A 26,155-nucleotide genomic window follows, 5' to 3' on the forward strand; every position below is an offset into this window, starting at 1 on the left:
ATAGTTAATAATGGCACTGCAATAATAGATCTGGGGGTAACGCTATATGATCGATCAGGTTCATAACGATTCCAATGAAGAAGGTAGAAAAATAAAGACAAAAATTTCGTAGCATTGGAAAAGTCAGTAGAGCGATTCTGTTTTTGTCGCCTTTTTTGGTCGATAGGCTTTGTTAAAAGATTTAGAGAGGAAGAAGAGGATTACAGGGAATGTATGCTATCCCCTGCCTCACCTTGTTATAGAGTCATGTGGGAAAACTATAAGCATAAGAATAATTTAAGGGAAACGACAACATTATTTAACGTACGTTTTGTAACGACTAATCGCAATCTGTCCTCACCATTCCTCCTAGTGTGTAGCGCGTAGATGTAGTGCCTCCAAACGGCGATAGAGGGGCGTACAGGGGGCGGCATTCACGGGATGTGTAAGCGTTACTCGGTGCAAGGACAACCGCGCCTACGCTATGACGCTGGACGATCGTGCGCAGGACGTGGCGCACCGTAAGCAAACGCGACAGGTTAGGCACCGTCTGGTGCGTACGTTGGCGTGCACGGTGCACGCTCTGTGATCAGCAAAAAAGTGTTTAAAGCAACAGCAATAAAAAAGGGCGAAGAAAAAGAAAGCAAAATCCCTGAAAGCATAAAAAAGAAGTCGTCTCCATTCGCGTGTCGGAAGTGAAGTGACGGCCGAGTGCAAAAAAAAAAAAAACTAAAGTGCGTGTTCTGTGTTTTGCCGGCAAGGAAGGATCCTCCAGGCATTACCGGCATCTCCGCATCAATACACCAATTAATACCAACTATCTAATAAAAACTGTTTCGGTGTGTCGAGCTCGAGTTTAGACGACGTTAAGCTGCTGCGCTCCCAGGTGGATGGAGCGGGAGGCAAGCTACGCAACAGAGAAAAGGTAACAAATCACTCGATCCTGGTCGTGACGCACTGCTCTAAGCGGCTGTATGTATGTTACGTGGTTAGTGTGGTAGGTGGTAGGTGTGTTTCGTTCAGTTGGGACGATTGGTACAGCTAAATTCATCATTTAATGTATAGATCCTGGTCACGGCACCAGCTTCTGCAGCTACGAGAAAAAGGCAACCATGTTGTCTCTACCTCCCCGGGAAGCATATTTACCGTGTAAAAAAAAAAACACAAGCTTTACATATGTTTGTAGTAATAATACTATCCTATTTACACAGCAAAGTGCAACGACACAAAAGTGCATTCTTCGTCTAGGTGAGGCTTACTTTTTTTTGCACTCACGCTCCAAGCGGTCCCGCCAATGCGTGTGGCTAATGGCGTTGGCACCAGACCATCGCACTGTTTATCTGTTTGTTCTGTATTTTTCACACTTTCTACCTATTCCCCTCCTCGTGCGCTCCCTGCTTGCTGCACTTTTAAAACAAATAGAACAGAATCGGGCGTTCCCCCCCCCCGTTCCGTTCCGATTGAATGATAAATCACCGGATGGGGAAAGGTTTCCCTCGACTCCGCTCCGGTCCTGGTGTGTTGTTTGGTGCATTCTAAACATCAACAGCATCCCAACAGCCTCCCGCTTCCGGAAGCCGTGTTTCGGGAAAGGTGTGAAATTTCACACCTCAGCCAGACACACACCACACCACGTCCGTTCTGACGACTTCATTAGTGTGTTCTTGGGGTCCAAAGTTCTACGCACGGTGCAGTGCAGTGCGGCGCCCCCGGGTCAGGTGCTAGAAAGAGGGGGAAGGGGGCCAGAATTAGATCCGCCGGGTCAGCAGAGGTCATACGTTCGGTGCCCGGATGCCGCCCCGAGCGCGCGCGCGCATGTACATTAGTACGGACGAGAGAGCCAGAGAGCAGAGCCGATTATTATAGACCCCCGATTACGCGTAGCGGGAAATGCGATGATTTCCATCCGGCACACAGCCCGAACCCTTTTTTCCACAGATGGTTTGTTTGGCTGGTTTTTGGTTTTGGTGGAAAATAATTCGCCACCCCCCCTCTCCCCTCCCCCACTTCCCTTCCGGAGAGGATGTTAACTCCTTCTTCTTTATTTTATCGCCCAAACAGCCAGTGTGGCAAAGGGGGCAACAATGCGAAACAGCTGGAAGACCTGTGGGAGGCCCGCCGGCGGACCGGGACGGGCCGCGGCTTAGCTGTACAATGAAATGGCTCACCTATCTGGTGGCGCGTATTCTGCTCCCGTTTGGATTGTGCTGCTCCGTGGGGGAGGGCGTTTTTCCTGCCTATTGATTTCTCAAAGGTTTTTGTTGTGCTACGGGGAAGATAACGGCACTGTTGTATTCTTCTCTCGGGCTAGTTTTGGTGGTTTTATTCGGAACGGAACGTTGGGCACCCCGGTACTGTGTACCTCAAGAAAATGTCTTTGCAGGTGATTTATCAGTTTAGGTATAAAAAAGGTTTAAAAAAAACCTCAGCAAAGTCATGTCTACAGTGAATAAGGTTATCAATTATACAGGGTCCGACGAATAACTTTGTCTTTTAAAAACTGTTTAAATGTTATGTACTTGTAGGTTTGTGCTCGGAGCCAGTGCTGCAAAATTAATATTATTATTATTATTATTATTATTATTATTATTATTATTATTATTATTATTATTATTATTATTATTATTATTTATTCCGAAAGTTATCCAGCTGGCATAAGCTTACATAACATACTTATTTCTATAGTTAATGCAAAAGAACAGTGCAAACAAAAACGCATCGAAAAACATAACAAGTTTAACTGTCAATTAACCAAATAAAAATAAAAAACAACATAAACTGTGGAAGCGTCATATTAAGCTATGTAAAAAGGTCCGTAAATTGTTTAAGTTTGAGTTCAAGTCGACATTGTTTCCTAGCGAGTTATAGGCACTTATCATTTTTAATAAAGGATCGCTAGATCCAAAATTAGTCGATCTGAATTCTATGTTAAAGAATGTCCTGGTTCTTAACATTCTACTGGGGGCCTGAAGGTTCAATTTACTCAGAATTGACGGGGCGTCTAAAGATCCGCTAACAAGTTTGTGTATAAATAAGCACTGTGCCGTCTTTCTTCTATGTTGCAGAGGTTCTAGTCCAAATAACAGGCACCTTGTACGGTAAGAGGGACAAACAGAATTACGAGACTACGGGAGACGGTAAAACAGTGAACGAGTGAGCTTGCGTTGAACCGATTCTAGCCTATCTATTAAATATTGCTGTGTCGAAGTCCAAATAATACTAGCGATTCCTAAGGTAGGACGGACAATTGCACAATACAGAGTCTTTGAAGTCTTTCGCAACACGCAAAATGAATCCTAACAAACGGAAGGCTTTTGAAAGTATTGCTTCATAGTGGTTCTGTGACGTTAGTCTGCTATCTAAATGAACGCCTAAATCGCGAATCACATTTTTACGCGGCACTGATCTATCATCAATTGTATAATCGTAAACAATGGGAGTTCTTTTTCTAGTGTAGGATATAACAGAGCATTTAGATATGTTGAGACGCATACAATTTGAATTACACCATGAGTTAAATCGAGTTAAGCAGTTTTGAAGAGTAAAACAATCGGTTTGATCTGATATCGGTAGGAACATTTTCATATCATCTGCATAAAACAATTTTTCGCTATCTGGTTTAACATAAATAACCTCGTTTATGAAAATGTTAAAAATAATAGGTCCGAGAAAATGCCATGAGCATCACCAGATTTTCACAAACGAAAACAATTAACATATCCGTGGTAGCTTGATGCTCAGAGCTGATACTCAATAAAAGTGTGTCATGCAAGCATAATCATGATTGTTTATGTTTTTGAACAATGCTGCCAAATGCCACTGCTTCAGTCACCAACACAAGTGACTAAAACAAAGCTCAAATCAGCTCACGTACACAACTGAGATGATCAGTGACGAGACTCAAACAGTTGAAGAATCAATCACATGTTTGGTGGCATTTTGATTAGCACCCAACTCTTGGTCACTCACTTGGTCACGACATTTTTGACGGTGATAATCACGATAGTTTTGGAATATACTTGGCCGGTGGGCTCAAGCAACAAAATGAGCATGCTTTCTCTAGCATGTGATGGTCGCACCAACTATTTGTGGCTCGCCTCTGATCATCACAGTGGAGCTCGTGACGCTGACATGATTTTGTTTCAGCCGGAATTTGTCATGACTATGTCAGTGATATTTTGCAAAACTGATCACAGTAAACAAAAAGTCATGACGTAGTGACTGATCAAGCGATGGGGGCAAAAATGTCATGAAGCATGTATTGGTCACACCAACCGTTTTTAGTATCACCTCTGATTATCACAATTAAGTACGTGACGCTGAATAGGATTTAGTTTCAGTCAGATTTTTTCCTGTCATTCACAGTGACATTTTGCAGCACTGTTCGGCGCTATCTCGGTCTATGGTATCGTGATTTTTTAAAACTTTTATTGCGTCTGGTTTGTTAGCCTTACACTTATCTTGGACGGCTCCCCGCAAATAATAAACCAACGGTGTCTAATCACATCTTATTTGTGGTAAAACATCAGAATTTCGACTCCCAAGCTACAAAACCAAAATGCTTTCTCGCTCTCTCAGGTTAGATAGAACGAGAAAACATGTTGATTTTGTTTGCTCGGCTGTTAATTAGATTCCTCCAATTCAGCATGGGTTCTCGGTACTTAAAATACTAGAAAAGAGATTCACTAGAAAATATGTTTTTTTTCCACACAATTGTTGCACAAACTCTACATCATTCACCATGATTTTCAAAACAATGTTTACCAGCATTTCTCGTGCGCATACGCTTCTTTATTCATTCAGTGAAATAATATAATAATAACTGTCTGTCGGATCTGTCATGAGACCAGTGTTTCCCAGATCTGTACTCAAACAATGTGGAAATATATTGCGTGAAGTTGGATGGGTAATACTAGTGTTGGGTTTCATGAATCTTTCGTTGAGATTCATTCATATGAATCTTCAGTGAATCACTGAATCTCGAGTTGAATCTTCAAAGATTCATGAATCTTTAAAGGTCTTTCGAGATTCATGAATCTTTCCAATCGGGATTCAGATTCATTGAATTTTTCCAAAGAAACATTCACATTCATGAATCTGAATCTGAATTACCTAACACTAATGGGAAACGTTTGGATTGCTATTAGGTATTCGAGTACTCGAGCCGAACAAATTTAAATAAATCATTACTCATTGCATGAGCGAAAAGGATAGCTAGATTGTTGAAGTGAAGTGGAATCGATTTGGTTACAGATGTTATTGTCAAGCGTCCTATAACCCATTTAAAATATTGCAAAACAGTATTTTTTATCTTTACGGCTTTGTGGTTTGATGAAATTGTGAATGTTCAACCATAACTCGTAAGATTTTGTTAGAAAATAACAAATGATAATAATAAATTTTAATATACTTTAACGATACAACATTCAATCACCAAAGTCATCCAAAATGTGGACCATTTGTCAGTTTGCTCATCATCAGTAAGCCGTTGTTGTAAATTACATTTTTAAACCACCAACAACAACCACAACACAACAACGCATATGATGTAAACCGTGTGCCATCTTCTGTCGCTGCCTGTTATGTCCTTCACCGTTCAGCTCGGACAGTCGCTGTTGCACAGCGCAACATAACCACATGTTTACGTCTAAGCCCCCAAACAACAATAACCGCAGCAGCAACAACAACACAAAAAATGACCCCTTCCTTGAGTGCACCTTGAGCGCAAAGTGCCTTCCAAATTGATGGAAAAAGAGGGGGGGGGGGAAGGGATATCCTTTTTCCGACCGCGTGAAGCGAACCAACGGAGCAGAGGTCGGATACGGTGGATGCGTTTGCGTGGCCTTACCCCTGATAAGAAGGCGCGTTGGAATGGCGTTGGTGGCGGCGGCGAGGTGCTTTGGGCTTCCTTCCTTCCTTCTAACCAACTGCCGCTCTTCCCCTACCCCAACGACCAAAGGCTCTAGGCTGCGAGGCACACAGGTTGTTCCAGTTGATCAGCCAACCGCGGACGGATAGAGAGGCCGCATGAAAAAAAAAAAACGCATTCCATCATTTCGGGGTGCCCGTCGCCATTGTGTTTTGTGCGTGGCTGAAGGGTGTTTACAACGAATAAAAAAAAAGAGCAACCGACGAATTTAAAATAATAATTCCTCGTGCGCGCTGGCTGATGACGATGTTTCTGAATGTGTGTACGATAGAGTGTGCGTCTTTTAATGAAGTATTTTACGTGCTAGTAGAATAAGCAGATCAGTAATGTGAAAAAGGTTGTTTTTTAGCGCCTCATGAGTGCTCTCTGGCCTTTGCTACTTCTATATGGCTGCTAGAGGTTTATTTGTCTGCGCCTCTCTTCTTCTCTTTATACATCTCTCTCGCGGTAAAGACACAGGAATCAAAGCAGACATGCAGGTTGTACGTCCTTGCCAGTCGAATCTTCTTTTAAAATTTGATTTTAAACGAAGCCAGTCGCACGTCCGAACGAACACCAAACGACCTCCATCAATATCTGTCTAGGAAAACCATCAAAAACGCAGGAAAATAATCGTAATTAAAAGGCGGCAAGGTTTTGCTCTACCTGTTGCGTTTGTTTTTTGTATTCGTGCACTTCTTTATTAGATTTCATTTTTTTCTGATTTTTTCAATTTCTTTTGATGAAATATCATTATATTAATAGACTGTGTAAAAGCTGTGTTCATGAGAATAACAGAGTGCACATAAAATTCTGCTTGAACCATCGAACAGCCAATAGGATTAGAAGCTCGAATTCCAACTCGAACTCCAAACTGTTCATTGTAAATCGATGGACACGCACACCACAACATAAGGAAACTACATCGTTAGTAGAAACTCCTCTCTACCCTTCCCCTCTCTGTCTTGCAGCCCTCTCAGTGGCACGAAAAATGGAAAATGCGTGGAAAAGCGACCTGTACATACACAAGCGGTGTGAATCTGCTGCTGTTCGTCCTTCGAGACAGAATTTCTCCACCCTGCGACAGATGCAGTGGCTTACATCGAGCACGTCCAGCGCGCACCCAACCCCGTCTGTTGCATCCTTTCGGTGCGCCCCTGTCCACCCCCCCGGGGGCCAAGTAGCCGCCAAGGGTACGAAAGTGACACAATATGGCGCAGCATATGTAGCTGTGTGGCGTGCCTTTAATGGTATTGCGCACGGTTGGCGCGGCGGTGGGTGGTTGGCCAGTAATTATTACTTAAAATTCCACCCTCATGTGAAGCACCACCCCCCGCCAGCCAGGACATACGTTTCGCAGGCGCCCCCCTGGGCTAGGGGTGTTCGGTTTTTTTCGAGTAGCCGCTCGCTTGGTTGAGCTGAGTGAGTTCGTGTCGTCTTCGGAGGCGTTTTACAATTTTGTTGAAGTAATGTTGTGTGTTTTTTTTCTCTCTCTTTTCGTTTTACTACATTCGCAACGGCCCGAACCGTCCGAATGGCACGAAAGGAATGCAACCGACCGGGCCGAACGGGTGGTCGGTGCCACAGCAACAACAAAAAAGTCCTCCGCTCAGTTACGTTCCACGCCTCGGCGACATTTTGCGTGAACGTGCGTGGTGTGTTTCGGTGACGGCCAAGTGTGGCTGGCACTGCTGGTTTTTCGCTTTTTGTGTGTAATTTTTTGTGTGTGTCGATAGTCCGTGTCATTTGTCACATGCTGTTCGATTAGTGCCTGTAATGTGTTGTTAATATAATTTAGCTTTACTGCTTCGTTCTATTCTGTTAGTGGTTCCGTTTAATCGGCGCGCTTGAAAATCAAACCATTCCCAACGAGCAACTCAATCAACCTTCAAAAATCGTTTTTGTTGCAAATGTGTGTTTGTGTCCAGTGCGCTGCAGTGCCGTGCAGAGACTGTGTTGTATGCTCGGATCATTTTCCCACCCTGAAGTGGTGTGCCGCTCAATTTGTCCTGCCAAGTGTGCGGACTGTTTTAGGGTAACCTGTTCCGAGCTTAGCCTCCAATTTTCCCTGTTGAGCGTTACACCGACGGCCTGATGTGGTGCCCACGAGCCGTGCGAGCGGTGGTGGTTGGGCATCGCAGGCTAGCAGCGACAACAGCTAGAGGAGGAGGTGGAGGAGGAGGAAGAGGAGCAGGCGGTGGTGGACGGCCTCTAGGTCGGCGGCCCTTTCGTGGTGCTGCGTCCCGGCAGCCGCACAGCGTACGCACAGCGTCGGGGCGGCGGCAGCAGTGTTCGAAGCGTCGGCCGCCGGCATTTGCGGCCACTCGCGGTGCCAATGGTGCTGGTGCCCGCGTTCTTCGTCGCAGTGCAATGTTTCGCCTCCAACATTGGGACGCTGCTGAGACACATTGTAGGTATACCAATGTTGCGGGAAAGTGTACTTTTGAAGAATCGGGAAGAATTTCAGGGGTTTTTTTGTTATAGGATCGTCTATCTGTATGATATGTTTTAGTACCTAAACACAGATGAACTAAAAGTCCAAGGACTGATCCGACATCGTAATAGAGCAACATGTTGAGACAGACTACTCTGGGCAACAAATCTGTACTTCGTTCAGAACCGTGGACAGATATACAAAAATCCTCAGGGACTGGGAAGTTCTGTGAAACCTTATAAAGGTTAGGATATCTTCTCTCAGGAATGTCACATATAACATAAATTGATTGGAAGAAGTACTGGTATTGACACTGGAGTTATAATCAGGATCTAGTTTTGATATCCAAGACAAGGACCCGTGGTAGGAGTAAGGATATATGTCTTTACTGCTTCCGGGACCAAGATACCTTACATCTAGACTCCAACATAGGGTTGGCATTAGTGAACAGTTCTGCGTATCATGAGCTCAATAAGCAGGAATAAGCGTATTTCGTTCAGAACCGTGGACAGATATACACAAATTTTCAGGGGATAGAAAGTTCTGTGAAACCTTATGAAGGTTAAGATGTCATCACTCGGGAATGTCACAGTAATAACAGTAATTGATTGGAAGAAGTACTGGTATTGACACTGGAGTTATAATCAGGATCTAGTTTTGATATCCAAGACAAGGACCAAGTGGTAGGAGTAAGGATATACGCCTTAGGTTGCTACCGGGACCAAGATACCTTACATCTAGACTCCAACATATGGTTGGCGTTAGTGATCAGTTCATGAGTTCAATATCTTAATGATATTAATACTAGGAATAAGCGTATAGCACAGGGGAGATGTTCAGATGACCTTAAATATTGCCATTGACTTGGAACAAGAATAATATGGACGTATAAACAAAGGCCTAGGGACAAGTACACATTCTGATTCAAAGCTAGACATATGCTGACTAGGAGATCAAGCTTTTGAAGATGCTAAAATGTGAACGATGATTATGGTTCATGGTGCGATGTATAATCCTGAGGCTGTATGCGTCTCTCAAACTCCATTGCGTGGCTTTTTTGCTACATCAACATTTTTGGTATTTGTTTGAGCAACTAGATCTAGAACTAGTCAAATGTAAAAAAAAAAATCAAGAATCAAGATCTTACAACATTGATAATGGCCCTAGGGCTCCTCAATCATTCTGCCATTGACATCTGGAATTCAGCAACCTAACGTCTGGGAGTATCGTCTGGGACTTGAGACATATTCCGAGTGTGAAGTTCTGCCTCCGGTGTCTATAGCCATTGCGTCGAGTCTCAACTATCACACAGTTCCCATCACTGCTCTAGTCTATCAGCAGAAGCTGGAAGCAGAGAGAAGCGAACTTAAATAATGTTTAATCGTGTACTGCATTTGATGCTGTTCCTAAGAAATCATTGCCCGTGTATTCATTGATTACTTTTAAGTAACGATCGCACACTCGCGCGCTTAGTGAACAGCGGCGATAAAGCGTACCGCGCTCTCAAAGCGCCCAGAGATTGGTGTGTAACATCCGTGATATTGCTGGTGGCAGATTTTTTTTGCACAGGCAGTGTGCGAACTGGAAAGGGTTTTTTTTTGTACTAGCTGTTGCTGCTGTTACTGGAACGTTAATTCCTACACTTTGTGTTCTATTATGGCGGTTCCGTCACAATTGTCACGTTCGTTTCAAACCCACAGACACGCACACAAGCAGAAATGAGATCAACAAAAAAAAAAAAAGAACGCTACTATAAAGAGCAAAACAGCAGTTCGCTCTCGGCGGCGGTTGGGGAAGAATCAGACTGCAAAAAATAGGAGGGTAGAAATGAAATGGGGCCACCGTAAATTGCTAGCGACAAATTCCATCTCCCGGTCGACTCGGGGCCTGATCGACCCGAGCCAATCTTGGCCGTTAAAGGCGGTGGTGGTGCGGTTTAGGTGGTGCGCTTTTTTTCGTTGTTTGCCTGCTGTCACCACAGTCGGAATCTGTGGTGCGCCTCGCAGCGCACAAAGCGCAAAGGAGGGGTGGGGTACACATTATCAAACTGTCCCTTATCGCTCGGCAGCCGACATTATTTGGATGGGAAATAAAATACAACAAGCAAACAACGAAAATTAACTGTTGATTTCACACACAAAAGAAAAAAAAAGCTTCACCAAGCGACGAACCGAACAAGCCGTCTAATCGAACGGCAAAAATGCTATCAGATAAGAAGCTGATGCATTGTAATATGTGCGCCTGGAGAGGAAGTCGGCTAAAACCGTACGTCTTGCTTTGGTGGCACTGTTGCAACCTCTCCTACTAATAAAGACCCGCTCAAGGGAGGGTCACATAGGCTTTTTTTTTCTCTTGTAGGTTTCATCAAAGAAGCGAAACAGAAAAAATCGCTTCGCTCTCACGTATACACGCTTGGCGGTGCACATAATTCGTGCCCATGATGACGCTACCATGACTTCCCCTCACTCCCTTCGTACCTCCGCTGCAGCTCGGTAAAATCGTGCCATTTTGGTTTGCGCAGCGCGGGGGGGCGTGAGTGTGTCGGTATTGCAATCGCAAATCCGTAACCGAGCTATATTCTTCGTGGGGCCAGCAGGGCAAAGGGAGCTCGAAAGGGGTAGGGTGGATTGGATTTTCGTTGTGCATGTGTGTGTATGTGTGTGTGTGTGTGTGTGTTTGAAGCGTTGCTTAGCTTTCCCCATCCATCCCAACAAACCAACAACAACACAAAAAAAGCTACAAAACTCTCGATAAGAGCCGCGAGCGGCGGTGGAACGTTCGCTTGATGCGTTTTTGTTTAATTTTGTTTTTTGTTTTTTTCCTGCGATGGTGCTACCTTTTTTGGTGTCAACTACGTGCGCACAATCACTTATCGAACCGGGCCCGCCATAGTGACAAAGTGACATGCCTGGGTTGCATATGTGGTGGCTGCTACAGCGCTGCTGCGTGCGCGCACTGTGGGATAGGTTAAAGGTGGTCTTTATTTTATCAGTTTCGTAGCCAGGAGTAAGAATTTCGTAGCCTACAGAGAAGATGTGGTCGATGTGGTGCACTAATGAATAATGAAGCGGCTCGCACACCCTGTGTGTGACGGCGACATCATCCAACACGGCGCGGGTTGAACCAAAATCGAACGGAGCGCGGGTTCGTCGCTTGCATCGCGCTCGGAATGTGAATCCGAGTTGAAGTCTTTTGTTCGGTTTCGGTGCTGCCGAACGGCGAAGGCGAAGGCTTAGTATGCGAGAGAGGGGGGGGGAGGGCAAATAAAAAAAAAAAACACACACACACACATATATAGAGACACACTCGCAGACGCGGAAAATCAAGCGAAGGGGAAACACACTTTGAATGATAGTAAATGGTAGTGCTGTACCTGCCGATGATGGGCACGTAGCACATTTATTGTTCTCGGTGTGCTGCTTCTTCTGCTGCGCCTCTTTCCCCCGCGAGGGGGAATGTGCTCCCCATGCCCCCTCCCCCACCAATCACAACCTGCCTGCCTGCCTAGCCTGCCTGGCTAGTTGTGCCTCGTTTTACGGAACTAATTAAAATCTCATTTCCAATCCGAGAGCTGTGTGTCTGGCTTCCTTCTGTTCGGGGTTGTTATGTCTGATTTATCTGAACGGTTCTGCATATGCCTCTGTGTGTGTGTGTGTGTGTGCTTAAATTCAACCACCGTCCGGTATGGTACTCCGCCGTGCTCGGCGGAGGTTGTTTTTATGCTATTTCGTTCATTTGGTCCCCTTCTTCTTCTTCGACTACTCTACTGTGCAAATGAACGGCACCAGAGCGCGCCTCCTGTATGCAATCGAATGCCGAGCAGGCAGCGAACTTGCCAAGCGGCCATCGTTGATTGCGCGCACCTCATTCCCCGCGTTTGCCACACCACCACACCACGACGATCATCGTTTGTGATTCATGTAGGCGATTCGAACGTGCAGTTTCTGCAGCTCGGCAGCCGCTGTGTGTGTGTGTGTGTGTTTTTTTTCTGCTCGTGTGCTCTCTTGCTTTGGCTTCCCCACGTGTGCTGCTGCTTACATTACATGTGAAACCATCATGTTGCGCGCGGCTCTCCGTGGTATGTAGCGCCGTGTGGCGGCCGACCGCACATTGCGTACGGGTCGAGGAGTTGCAACAGTTGCCCGGTGGAGACGGTCGCCGGGGTGGCGTGGCAACCTTCGGCAGGCCCGCCTCGAGCGCGGGCTGGGATGGGGGAGGAAGGGGTTTTTTGAGGGTTGCCATTAGTGTGCGGCTCCCGCAGCAAGGCTTCGCGCGCACGATCACCTTTTTTTTGTTTAATTGATCGATTTGGGCGTATTCTCATGGTGTGTGTGTGTGCGTGTGCTTGGCTGTGTGAGTTTGCTAGTTTAGACGGCGAGAAGAATGAAACCAACAGTCTGTGACGAGCGTGTTTGGTTGGTGGCAATGATTCGGAATGTTTTTTTTTGTTATTTTGTTTGTGGAATTTACTTTTTGTTAGATCTAACTGTAAGGTCGTGCCTGTCGCCAGAGCTGATTAGATAAAGAAAGGCAGCGAGCAAACGGTGCACTTAGAAAGATCTCAAATCTTCAGTTGAACACGTAAAATATATTTCAAACAATACTGAAACGGTTTCAGGTTCGTCGCTTATACTATGTTTGACAGATATTTCGCAATAAAATCCCAGTTTTGAACTAAAAAGTGATGTTTAAAGCTTACAAATGATGTTTGCGATGTGTAACTGGCTAGAGAAACCCTGCAATCCGGCTCGAAGGACCAAATGAACCAATCCAAAGCAGCGTGCTTTTCATACTCAAACCCAATTGCCATTAAAACACACTCAATTGAGCTCCAAGGATCGAAAGCAAAGAACCTTAATATGCTTCCCTTAACCCCACCCCTGTACCGGAAGATGAGCGGCTTTCACCAGCACTATTCGGCTTCAGCACGCCGCAACGGATGCTAATAACCGTTGATGAAACGAGTACGGGCTCGTCTTCCTGAAACTCCTGACCGAGTTTTCCTTTCACTGGCCGGTGGTCGGTTTTGCTGAGCTTGATTAATACCTTTAATGACATTCCTAGTGCCCCTCCCCCTTTCTCTACCTACTTTGGCGAGCATTACACGCTGTCGCGTTGCATGAGAGCCGCAGCAGCAATTAATCGCGCACACTGATTTGTGATGCGTTATGAGTGCGCGTGCCCTGTCGTCCGGTGGTCCCGCTCCTCCTCTTCTATCCGGTGTATCTGTTACACAGCTATGCCACATTGTCCCTGTTTTTAAATGCTGTTTTTTTTTTCTTTTCCCCTGTGCTCTCCAAACATCCAAACACTTTCTCTCCGCCGTGTGACAGGCGCACTATATGCGACTTCGCTTTTGATTTGATGATGTGGGACGCTTAGTGTGTCACGAAAGCAGAGCGCAGCAGATGCGGCGGCTCGAATCAGGCCTGCAGGTTTACCTTCCAGCCTCTCGGAGCGCTTCTGCGGTTTGTGCTGCTTCCTTTCCCGCCAGACCGGTTCGGTTCGGTACCGGTTTGGAGTTCCTGTGCTGCGACATCCGCTGGGAAGCAGGCAGCTCTCTGTATGTTTAATTTTTATTATTATCTTCTTTTAATTATGCTACAAAAGCGAAAAACAATCTCGCCCAAGGATGTGCACTTTGTGTTGAAATGCAAACCAGGGCGCACTGGGAAGAAAGGGGCGAAATATCGAGTCTACGGTGTCTCAAGTTCGTTGCCTGTGCGTGCGAGGATATTATCCACCCTTGCTGCCTCGTCGCAAAATGCACCTGCCTGGGGGCTGTTTATGCCTACATTCCCTCGACGACATATGATGCATTTCCGTTTTTGGGAACGCCACTTACCTTGCCCTATTTTAACACAAACACACACACACACTCATACGCAGACACTTATGCAATCGGGTTTTGCTTGATGAGAGAGGCAAATTAGATTTATCCCAATTGGAATTTTGGAATAATTTTGCTCGAACAAATCTGATTGTTTCTTCCTAACTTTGAGTTAAAATAATAAATTGCAATTATTTGAAATACTGTTTTTTCTCTCTCTCTCTCTGCTGGCTACTTAAACGGCCATGAATTGGGCAGCTGAAACTTTCGTTCCCAAAACGTGTTTATGTATGTATGTGTGTGTGTGTGGGTGAATTAAGCTAGCCAATTGTCAATGCGATGTGTGGTGTGCTCTCGTTCGCGACTGGCGGCGACGGGGAAGCTTTAGCGAAACACACGCGGCCCTGCGCGTGTGGCTCACCATTTAAAGCAACCTTGACGGACTTCCTTTCCTTAATATCTGTCCCTCAAAAAAAAAAAAAAAGGCCTGTACAGACGCACGCAAACCTCCGCATTTAAATCGTGCACCGTAAACGGCCAGTCGGACCTGGTGTCGCGCGTCTCGGAACTGTTTTTTTTTTGTATTTTCGCTGCGTCATACCCGCTTCTTTTCGCTTCCAACTTTTCGCATTATACCTCTTGCGGCAGGCACAGGGTGTCTGGGGAGGGTTGTGTCGAAACAAAAAATGCTAATAAAAAAGGAAGCAAATATAAATTGGAAGCAAAAAGCACCGGCACAATAGAGGAAGCATGACGGGAACGTGCACACACAGCCGCGGGAAACACGTCGGGTGATTCACTCGGCCGAGGGCTATGATCGCTGTGTGTTCGCAAGAGATCCTTTTCGGTGGCCTTAATGGGAGGGGTGGTGTCCAACCAAGAGACAAGCAGTTGGGGCAATTTTGCTATTTTGTTTTTTTGATTTGTGTGTTGCTATGCCCACATTCCTCGCGCATTGATGGATTCATGCGTTTGTCATTGTATTAATGGAGTTTTTGTTGTTGTTGTAATTATTTAATTGGCTTCCATCCCATGCTGGGGGGGATGTGACCCGCTTCAAATCATTATGGGTGGAGTTTTTTTTTTACTGTTCAGCGATGGAAAACGGTCAGCGTATCTTGAGGCAATGTTTTAAAATGGATTTTCAGTTGATACTGCGAAATAAAATCAGCATTTTTATTCAAATAGCTTGTGTGAATACAACAAACATTTTTCCAGTAAAGATTTTGTCATTGAAACTGGAAAACCACTTCAACCGATTGGAGTTCTAAAATCTCATTAAGAAAATGTCCAATGTGAGCTACAGTTGAGCATCTTCATCTGTATGCATGCACCCGTGTGCCTTTCAATCACGGTGGTGTGCATTATTATCTCGAACGTTGTCGTGTGTGTGTGTGTGTGTGTGTGCGCGCAGTTCGGCTTACTTTCATTTGCTTTCTTTTCCGCTTGTTGCAACGCCTCACAGTTGCCGCTGAAGGAAGGCCCGCGCTGCATCTGAGCCGTGTAATTATTTTCCTGCCCTTTTGACCCCCCCCCTCCCCTCTCAGCACACCGTCCCGTGTATGCCTGGTTTCGGTGTCGCAAAAAAAAAGGTAGAAAGCGGAGTTGTTCAAGAAGAAAAAGGTCGCTTTGCTGGCGCTTCTTCTGGCCAAACCTGGTGGGTTATGCTCTGCGGGAGGTGGGTGGGGAGGAGAAGAGAGCAAACATTACGCCCTTAGTGAGAGTGACGTGTGATGGTACGTCTGTGTGCATCGCGCAAAGAGAGACGACAGCCGCGACCCCATATTACATTTGATCTTGATGTGTGTCTTCATACACGAGCGAGCGCGCGCGCGCGCGCGCGAGGTTAGTATGTTAATTATTCACCACTACCGTGTATGCTCTGCGGGTGTGTGTGTGTGTGTGCGACCTTTAAGCCGGGCGAGAAAGGTTAGCCTCCTCCGGGCTTGTTTTGCTTCTTCAGCGGCGGCGGCAAGTTTCTCGATCGCTTTTCCCGGCAATGTGAAAGTGGTGCTGTGCGTGCGCACTCGGCTCGCGGCTTTCCTGTTGCGATGTTGATAAGCCATCTACACCTGCGAAACCGCTGTTGTTGTTTTCTACGTGTGCGGGTGTGCGCTATCGTGGGTGGATTGTTTTGGCGGTTTCGGCCGCGGGGGGAATTTTGCGCTATTTTATCACTCTAAGCTGGCGCGGAAGTAATACGACACCCCGTGTGTGTTACCGTTTCATGATTCAGCGAAATATTGACGGTGCGGTGGGCTTTTTTTTTTTGCTGGCGAGGTGCTAATAAAACGCAACGTCAACGGCTATTATTATACAATTGCAAAAGCGAGCAGATTCGAAGTGGTGGAGTAGTGTGTGTGTGTGTACGTGATGTTGCTAGGGAGTTATTCATGCTAACTGGGCGAGGCTGGAATGTGGAAACAGTATGAAGCTGCTGCTCAGCAGGTTGAATTGTGTTAGAACATTTTCATTTCTTATGCTATAGAGCAAAAAGTTACTGTAAAATAAAAAAAAAAGTTACAGTTGTTTTTATAGTTTGTGTTATAAAAAGGATTCAAATGCCCCCAAAATATAGGCAATTTGCGCAACACCTTAGTTGCTCCACAAACCATCCAAAGTGCCATCTTCAATTGCTCCGACAGTGTCGCCATCTACCTACATAATCCTGCAAACCAAAGGGGTCAAAGGGTGTTTGTATCGGCTAATAGTTGGCAAACATTTGTATGTCAGCGGAAAGAGGGGAAGTTCAATATAGTCATCGTGCAAACCTAAAATGTAACCATCGCTAGCGTAGCAACGCACCGTGTATTAAGAACCCCCAGAAAAATCGCATTAGAATGGTGTTGGAGCAGAATTTGGTACTAGGAACTATATGTTTATGTACCAAATTTTCCCAGTCTGTCGTTTTTGAAGTATTTCTGCCATCTCTATTAGATGCGTTCAAGAAATTTCATTGACAGCGCTGAAATCTGTTTCCACCTGAAACCCGAACTGGGAGTTCATCTTGTGGGAGAGATCATACCTGTATTAATGAATCAGTAGTTTAGTTTATATTAATAATATAATATAATATTAATTCTAATGTGAAATTTGAAGCGATGTTAAAAAGGAATTGGAATTTTGTCATATCTAAATAACATTTTTCTTGTTTTTTTGGTCGAAAACTACGAATTAGACGATGAAATGTTGTTGCTCAATACACAAAAAGCAAATAATAACCACATCAACGACCTTATTATGGTTTAAAAAAGCCACGTATTATGAGTTTGACTGCATGTTTTATTCAGCGACTTGAATAACTGGTTAAGAAATGATACTCTACAACAATTATTGAAAAAAAAAAACCTATTATTAGGATATATTATTAAGTTATTTTCTGATTCTGAATAGTATTCACTGAATAGTATTCACCAATTCACTAAAAAAGTGCACGCGATTCTAATAGTGAACAACGCACCGACTATCTAGAACTTGCAGCAATGATCGTCCTGCCTGAAGGTTTCGTCGATGAAACAGACGCTTTTCTGCTTTGTGGTTTTGTTTTACATTATTGCCACAGCACGCAGCATAATATGCAGTGGCCTCCAAAGGTGGATAAGCTGATTGAATAACATCCTAAATTACACACACACACACACACACACACACACGCGTACGCTTGTAGACGTCTTTTTCCGCAACGACGTGTGTGATGGCCGATCGTTTGATCGTTTCAGATATTTCAAAACCGTCGCGCGCTCGGTGTGTCGCCACTGTCGCCGCGTGCAGCATTAGTTTCCATCCACTTTTCGGCCACGTAATGAGTCGTCGCTCGCTCCCCCCCCCCCCCCCCCCCCCCCCCTAGGGCAGCACGCTTTTCCTCTCGTAGCACACGAGCGCGCACGGCGGTGGTTACCAGCATGAACAATAGCATCGTTTTGTGACAATACTAATGGCGAGCGCGATGGCATTACTCCCTCCCCTTCCCGCCAGTGGCAAAACTAATCGCCATAACCGGAAGCCGTCCATCGGTGCTGCTGCTGCTGCGCCAGCCTGTCTCGAAGACGCTCGCGCGTCATCGTTCGACGCCGCCGGTTAATGTTAATTGCATCCGACGCCCCAATCCAAAGCCCGCTGCGCGCGCGCACGCTCGCAAGATTGTTCTGGGCGGCCGTTCCGCGTTGCGCAATCGAAATATCGCTGTGGCGCTCGGTGGTGTGTGGCAGCCCTAGAGCTGTGCCAGCATTTATAATGTTTTTTTTTTGTTGTTTTTTTTTGCGGGCGCATGTTTTCGCTTCGGGAAAAATTGAGAGCCAAAACAAGAAAAGGAAAGAAGACACCAACGCACACACACACAGACAGCAGGAGGCAGCGCAAGAGAGGTTGCGATGGATGCACGCGAACGCTTTGCGGCGATTGTTACGTGATAAGGCGCGATTTGGAGGTTGTTGGTTTTGCGCGAGATTGGCCCAAGGAGACGGCTAACGTAATGATGGTTCATTTCCTGCCCCTCCTGCCCTCCTTCGCTTCCCCATTATCCTCTTCCTTCGCTTGCCCACCACCGTGCCTGCTGTGCGCGATCCATATCGCCGATGGTGATGAGATCTTGGCACCCCAAACAGGGGAGGCCGGGGTTTGTTTGCTGTTGTGATGGACGAATTAATCGTTTACCGTAACATAAGTGAGCATGATGCATATAAATTATTAACACACTCACACAACACACACACACACACACACACACACACACACACACACACACACACACACACACACACACACACACACACACACACACACACACACACACACACACACACACACACACATACACACACACAACCTAAACAGTTTTGTGCAAGCCAAAACATCGTGTGGTTGCATCGAGCGAAGAAGAATTACAGCAACCAAGGCAGCAAAACCTCCTCATTTTGGTATGCTCATGTAAGCCCACTCCCCGGTTCACATACATCAGCCTGGTTACGCGCTCGCGAGCATTTATGTCGCATCATGCGTCGCCGATGTCGTCCATCACGACACGATGACCCCAAAGCGTGTTGTGCGGACAGTCGCCAAAGTTTCCGCCAATTTTTCACTGTCCCTTTTTTTCCTCACCTTTGCGAAAACTTACTAGCTGAGCACCGGTGTGTGTGTGTGTGCGTGTGTGAATGGGTTTTTTGGGGTTAAATTATGTATGCCCCAAAGCATTTAAAGGGCACAGTTTTAATGCTTTCAGTTTTGCGCTCTGACCTTGGGCGGTGGAAAGAGTATTGCTTAAGCTGGGCTGGGATGTACATAAACATTTTATGTACACAAATAATATTGGCAGTTCTGAAATGTCAGCAGTTTTTGCTTTATTTCACTTTTTCGTCATTTTAAAGAACTATTTCTAGTTAATTCTGTTTTCGCTCCATATTCTACAATAAAGACGTCTTTAGAATCCATCTATTTATTGTATGAACTTCCCAACCAGCCAAAATCAAAATAAAAAGACAACCGATCCCAATAACTGTCAATTAATTGACAGGTCCCGTGTTATTGGACGACTAATCGAATTGTTGTCTTTTTTGTGTCTAATACAGGGTTTTCCATTCCAATTAACAACTGTCCACAGTCAACTAGCAATCCTCGATTTGAAAAACACGATTGTCTACCACTTACAAACAAGTCAAGCCGTTTTTGGTACACTGTCCATTTCAATTTCACAATTGTCGTCTTCGAAAACACACGTCAGATGCGGCACGGGTTTGGCTGGAACGTGTATCACTTGTCTGTAAGAATTGAACCATGTTGTAAACAGGTTTTGATTGAATATCAGAATATGGGAAAGCTGAGCAATTTGGACATGTTAAACAGTTTTATCATTTGGTTTTAGTTATTCTTGGATCGTTACAGTTTTTAGGTTATTTTGGGACGTTGTAATTTTTTTTCACTGGCTACAAGTAAAAGCACCGATAAATGTCAAAATTTCTGCATTGTGTTGAAAGATTAAAGTATACATAAAATGCCTAGCATGTCCATTTTGCTCAGCTGTCCTAACATCAAGTGATACACGTTCCAGCCAAAACCAAAACAACCCGTGCCGCATCTGACGTGTGTTTTCGAAGACGACAATTGTGAAATTGAAATGGACAGTGTACCAAAAACGGCTTGACTTGTTTGTAAGTGGTAGACAATCGTGTTTTTCAAATCGAGGATTGCTAGTTGACTGTGGACAGTTGTTAATTGGAATGGAAAACCCTGTAAGATTTATTAGACTTAGTGTCTAATAGCCGTACGAAAAGTGTCTAATAATCCTAACTAGACTTATTGTCTTAATCTGTCTAATAATTGTCTAATAATTGTTATTAGATAATGTACCCCAACAAGTGTCTAAATTCAGCCTTACGGCCTTTGTTAGACAGCTTGACCAACTACACGGATGAAATTGTCTAATTTGATTAAGTAAAAATTAACTGAGCTCGAATTTCATCTCAACCGAAATGTAAACAAATTCTGATTGGTTGTTTGCTGCATCAGCTTCTTTGCTCATATTTTATTGAAATTTACTACTGAAGCATTGTCAAGGAAGTGTTTGAAATACTATTTTACAATTTAAAAAGTTTTTTTTTGCATTATATCACCAAATAGGACGAAATCAGTTAATTGCACAAGCACATAGTTGCCTAGATTTTGGCATCCAATGTGTCCGAGGAGAGTTATCAGAGCTATGCATGCATGCCCGTGCAGGTACAATTATCCACCTTGCTTGCAATTGTGCACATGAAAAATCCCAAACCCCCTTTGCCCGATTGTCACAGTTCGATTGGCGTGTAAAAGGTTTTTCGCTTACGCCAGTGTTGATGTCACCTGTCGATTATATTGTTTTGCCGATGGCATCACGCGCACATCGCTCTCTGTTTGCTGGCTGGCCCCGTTAACATGCGGCCGCGTCACCGTTACATGACTGCGGAGCCCGATCGCGCACATAATCATTGTTACTCTGTTGCTGCCCGATTTGAACCAAACAACCGACAGTGGGTCGTCTTCAGCGCGCTTTTCCTCTTTAACTTTAACGGCAACCACTCCGCTTGCGTGTGTGACGTTAGAGATGAGCATCAGCGTGCTTGCGCGCGCGCGAAAAGAAAAGCGTTTGCGAAGACCCGCGAGCCGCGAAAATTGAAAACGACTCGATTGAATCGGATACACATCGTCAAACAAAAATTCGAAGGCCCTGGATTACGACCCCCGATGGCTGATGATTGGTTCGACGCATGCGGTGGCGGCGGCACCACGGTCTAATTTCCTTGGACATTTGTGCGAGGAAAGGCAGGGTTTGCTATTTTTGGAGTGCCACGAACAAACGTATGACGAAACTGGCGCATTGAGTGGCAGCGAACGGTGGAAGAAACCTATCGTGGATCTCGCTCACCAGGAAATCGAATAAAATACCGCCAAATTCGGCTCGACTCGACATTCCATACCGTGTGACGTTTACCGTGTGTGTGTGTGTGAGCGAGTGAGAGAGAAAGACCGCTTTCTCCTCCTCCCTTCCAATTAAGAAGCGTGTCATGTTTCATTAAAAAAAATATTTTATTGTTCCTTCATTTTTTTTTTTGGAGTCCGCTAAAGCTTTATTATTGATTATCGCGAAAGTAATGGAAAATCGAAGCTGTGGCTATAACTCCAACGCGGCCCCAGCCAGGTTACAGCAAGTGCAGCTGGAAAATTAATCATTTTGCCTTCCGTCAATGTGTGTGTGTGTGCGTGTGTGTCTATCTGCCACTGTTGTGGAACGGGCGGTGGGTTATTGATTTTTCTCGTCTCCTCCTGCGCTCGCCCAAACCAACCCGATTGCATCGTGCGCCTCTCCACTTCGCGTTCTTTTTCCGTTACGGTCGCGTGGCACCGTGGAATGCGAAAATGGTTCGGCATCGGTTTTAATTAATCAACTTACGGATGGTCCTTCGCCCCAAACGCCCCCCTTCCGTACCGTTTACGCACACAGATACATCGCTGGGGGGACACTCAGTGTGATTCTGTTGGGCGCGAGGCGTTGCGGACATTCCTTTCATGCCAGTCGGGGGCGAAGAGAGTGATGTGGTGGGAGGTTTTGGATACACGAGAGGGTCAAGAACAGGGCCGAACGGGGTGGGGGTGGTTCGGGTTGCAAACGCGTATTTGGAAACCGGAAACCGAACCGTTTGTTTTTCGCTTCTCTTCCTTCCATGCACACACACACACCAATCGATGGCTAATTGGAAAGTGTTGCCAATGTTTTTAATTTTTTTTTCTTCTGTTACACACAGTGCCTCTTGGTGGGTGGTGGGGTGATGCAAGAACAAAAGGGGGCAAAAATCGACCCGCATGTTGTGACCCTGGAAATGGGAAATAATTACTTCAAATTGACTTGCTGCTCTTCATTATTCAACAGAAAAGCAAAGAAAAAGTCTCCCCAGGAGTGCCACAACACACACTTGGACCCATAATTCACACACGGGAAAGCGATAAGCAGCGAATAAATGCGTGAGGGCTGTCATATTCGGGCGCTTATCTTAAGTCATGGTGTTTTTTTCGTGTTTTGATCACCCAAGCTACAAAGCGGTGCTGTCTGTGAGACAACTCAACCTGTAAAAGCGGCGTTTCTAGAGCATAAATGTCACAACTGACAGAAACGGACAGCGCCAAGATGAGCGCTAATTGGCAGAAAAAGTGTATGTTTTTTTTCTGATATCAATTATAGGCCTAATGTATTTTTTTTTACGACAGTGGACTTTGTTCAGCGCACAACTTTCCAGATCTTTTCAAGCTGATTCTTTGCCGTGTAATTATTGCTCCAACTGTTTTTCGCACAGTAGCTTGTTTTTGTTTATGTCTATTTGCATCTAGTCAGGGTATCAATTACAGCAATCATCCATCAATTGCAGTTGTTGCTGCTAGACTTAGCGCTTCTAAGTAATGATGGGTAAAGTTGGCATCCATTCGGAGTCAACTCCAATGCGACTCCAAAAATTTCGGGATTGACTCTGGAAAGTAGGTCCGACTAGAATTATCCGGATCCGTCCAAAATCTTCTGGAGCTGATTGGAGTTGTCCGGAGCTGTCTGGAGTTGAAGTTGAAGTCATCCAAAGTTGGAGTTGGAGTCATCCGGAGTCGTTGGGAGTTGGAAAAGATCGGTAGAAGAATGGTGTCGTAACGCATTCCTGTTGTTGCTAAGCCTATTCTCAGAAAATCCGGACGACTCCATCTCCGGATGACTTCGAATTTGACTCTGGGAAGAATTAGTGGTTCCGATATTGCTGGAGTCCCAATCTGAGTATCAATAACCGGAGTCGGATAGGAGTTGTGGAGTTCGTCTGGCACTGTCCGGAGGTCTCCGGAGTCGGAGTAATCCAGAGTTGGAGTCGAAGTCATCCAATTTTGAAGTTGGAGTTATCCGGAGTCAGAGTCGTCCGGAGTCGTTGGGAGTTGGAAACGACCGGTAGAAGGATGGTGTCGTAAAGCATTCCTGTTGTTGCTAAGTCTATTCTCAGAATCTCCGGACGACTCCAACTCCGGATGACTTCGACTTTGACTCGGGGTAGAATTAGTGATTCCGATATTGCTGGAGTCCCAATCTGAGTATCAATAACCGGAGTCGGATAGGAATCGTGGATGCGCTCCAGAGAGCACATTACTATTGCTAAGTTATTAGGTTTTCTGTAAAGCATCAATTTTGGACGGTGTCTCAATTTTCGCCTGAATTACAGACTACAGATTGTAACACAAATCTGTAAAGAAATGCATCCAAGGGTACGTAGCTGTGTGTGAGTGTGTTTGTGTGGCCCGGTGACATATTTATCGATTGTTTCTAAATTCTCCCTACATGTTACGCCGCTCGTTCTTTTCCCCATTCTTCACGAGTTGTTCGCATTTTTGCTCCAACACTTTCTGTAGGTTACCATACAACCATACCCAAGCAGAGCTTGCACAAATTGTGTACTGAACTCAAAATATCAAAGGGTCAAGAACGGTGGAAATGCAAAGGTCTTATACCGGAACGCACCCCTTTAGTTTCCCTTTTCGCTTGGTTCTAGCAACTTAATATTACCATTTTGCACGCGATCCACCACACAGCGTACCACGGCGCATCGTCAAGCCCTTTTCCGTCGCTGTTTTCCGGTGCATACGTACAGCACTGTGCGAATTCCGTTTACCGCAGCCGAAATGAGGATGAAGTTCTGACACTAACCCCCGTGTGACGTGTGACGGTGGAAAATCAGTGCTCCGAAGGGGGGGGGGGGGGGGCACCCAGGGAAAGTGCGTTTGGGTGGAGGCGTTGAGCAGCGTGAAGAAAGGTTCGAAAATCCCTGCGGTGGCCTCAAGGGAAGAAAAACGGGGAAATTCGGGTCAACCGTTTTATGCGCTACCGGAGCGCGTTTTATGACACACGCTGTAACTTCTCCCTGTACCACACACACACAGACGCACACGCACATGACATTGAGGTTAGAGGGCGTGTGTTGGAAAATTTCCACCGGTGCAATATTGGTCTTTTTTTCATTTTGGAGTTCGTCGTCTACGCCGTGCTCGTCGCGCGGCAATGGTAAAGAAGGCATGCTCCAAAAATTTCTCCACCCGTCTTGTCTTGGCAATAAAAAAGCGCGCAAGAAAGTCGGCCTGGCATTGGATTTTTCAAGGTTAAGATGTCAGTCGGTGCACCGAAGAAAGTTCCCGCAAAAAAGAGTTGAGAGTTTGCACGCCCCGTGGCAAACATCATCTTCGTGACCGAAAAGACAGTTTTCGACTGCAACTGCTGCAATAAGGGTGGACAAGTATGAGAGAGAGAGAGAAGTTTGATGTTTCTGTCATCAGAATCCATTTTCTGTTTCATCTCTTGATGAAAGGAGCTGTGTTACTGCAGGAGCTACACAAAAGTGCCTGCTCGAGCTCCTCAGGCCTGCAGGTCACAGCTTGCCTCAATCACGAGCCCCAGCGGATAATTCCCGGAGCCAACGGGGCCACGGGGCGGTAAAATATATATCGACGTCGTTGCGCAATCGACGCAAGCAGCAGCGGCCCCTTCGTCGGCGGGTGGTGCAGATCGATTTGAAGAATTAGAAACAAATTGCAACGCGCTCCTCCCTCCTGCTCCTCACTACCAGGACCAAGCCGTCGGGCGAGGATTAGGAAACGTGGCGGCGCGCCGCAATGGCGTAAGAAATGAAGCCTTAATGGGGAAGCTTAACTCTCCCCTCCCGGCGTGTAAACCGGCGGATCATTTGGAACGTATGGGCAAGCAAAATTGATTGTTAAGATTGTTTTTGCTTTCCCGTGCCTTTCTTTCCTGTTAAATAAATTGTCCTAAAAGGAGCCCCCGGGTTCGTCGCTTGCCATCGATTAATCTATCGCAGTATCGTGGTTCGATCGGTTTATCTCTCCTCCCTACTCGCGCTGTTGCTGTTGCCCAGCGTGGCGGCTGGGCTAACGCAGCCGCCTCAAAGAAAGTGGCCGTGCACAACAGTGGGAGGGAGGGGAGGGTCAGCAGGTAATTTCGGAGATGATTATGATTTCATTTCGATCAGTCGATCCAGGAGGCGGCCCCCGGGTTTTGGTGAAAATAATAAAATCAAATAAATGACCCTTCGCCGAGAGTTTTCTTTCTCGTCTTCTCCACTCATGTGTGTGTGTGCTGGTCGCACTGATTCCTTTCTAATAACTTTTCGTTCATTTTGCTTCTCTACTTCTACTTGCAGGTGAGTGTACTGGACGTATTCGAGGTGCTGGAAGACGACCGCTCGCGGGTAAATACCGATCTAATCGAATTTATTTATGCCAACTGTTTGGAAGGGATGATGGAAGAGAGGGTGGGTGTTGTAGATGAATTTGGGATATGCATGTGGTCGCTTCCGTTTCGGCTCTCGGCCCTGTCTCTCTCTCTCTCTCTCTCTCTCTCTCTCTCTCTCTCCGCCCAACGGAGAGAGGGGTATGAACTTTACTGCCCGTGTGTGTGTCGTTTTCATTTCTTTTGTTGTTGTGCCGCGCCCCATGCACGCGCAGTTTT

General features: G+C 45.6%; 1 protein-coding gene across 7 annotated transcripts in view; it reads left to right on the top strand.

The window, feature by feature from the left end:
- LOC120905441 (serine-rich adhesin for platelets) overlaps window positions 1–26,155 on the top strand; it is a 97,321-nt gene that overhangs the window by 14,991 nt on the left and 56,175 nt on the right. For 5 of the 7 annotated variants that reach the window (XM_040316205.1, XM_040316203.1, XM_040316204.1 and 2 more), the window contains exon 2: window positions 353–904. The exons of 1 other annotated variant lie outside the window; for it this stretch is intronic. The gene's annotated coding sequence lies outside the window, so the exon portion shown is untranslated. Of the gene's footprint in view, window positions 1–352; window positions 905–25,853; window positions 25,896–26,155 lie in introns of those variants that run through there. One more of the 7 variants, XM_040316209.1, reaches the window with a different exon arrangement.

This window comes from Anopheles arabiensis, chromosome X, assembly GCF_016920715.1.
Source record: "Anopheles arabiensis isolate DONGOLA chromosome X, AaraD3, whole genome shotgun sequence".
Taxonomy (NCBI): Eukaryota; Metazoa; Arthropoda; class Insecta; order Diptera; family Culicidae; genus Anopheles; species Anopheles arabiensis.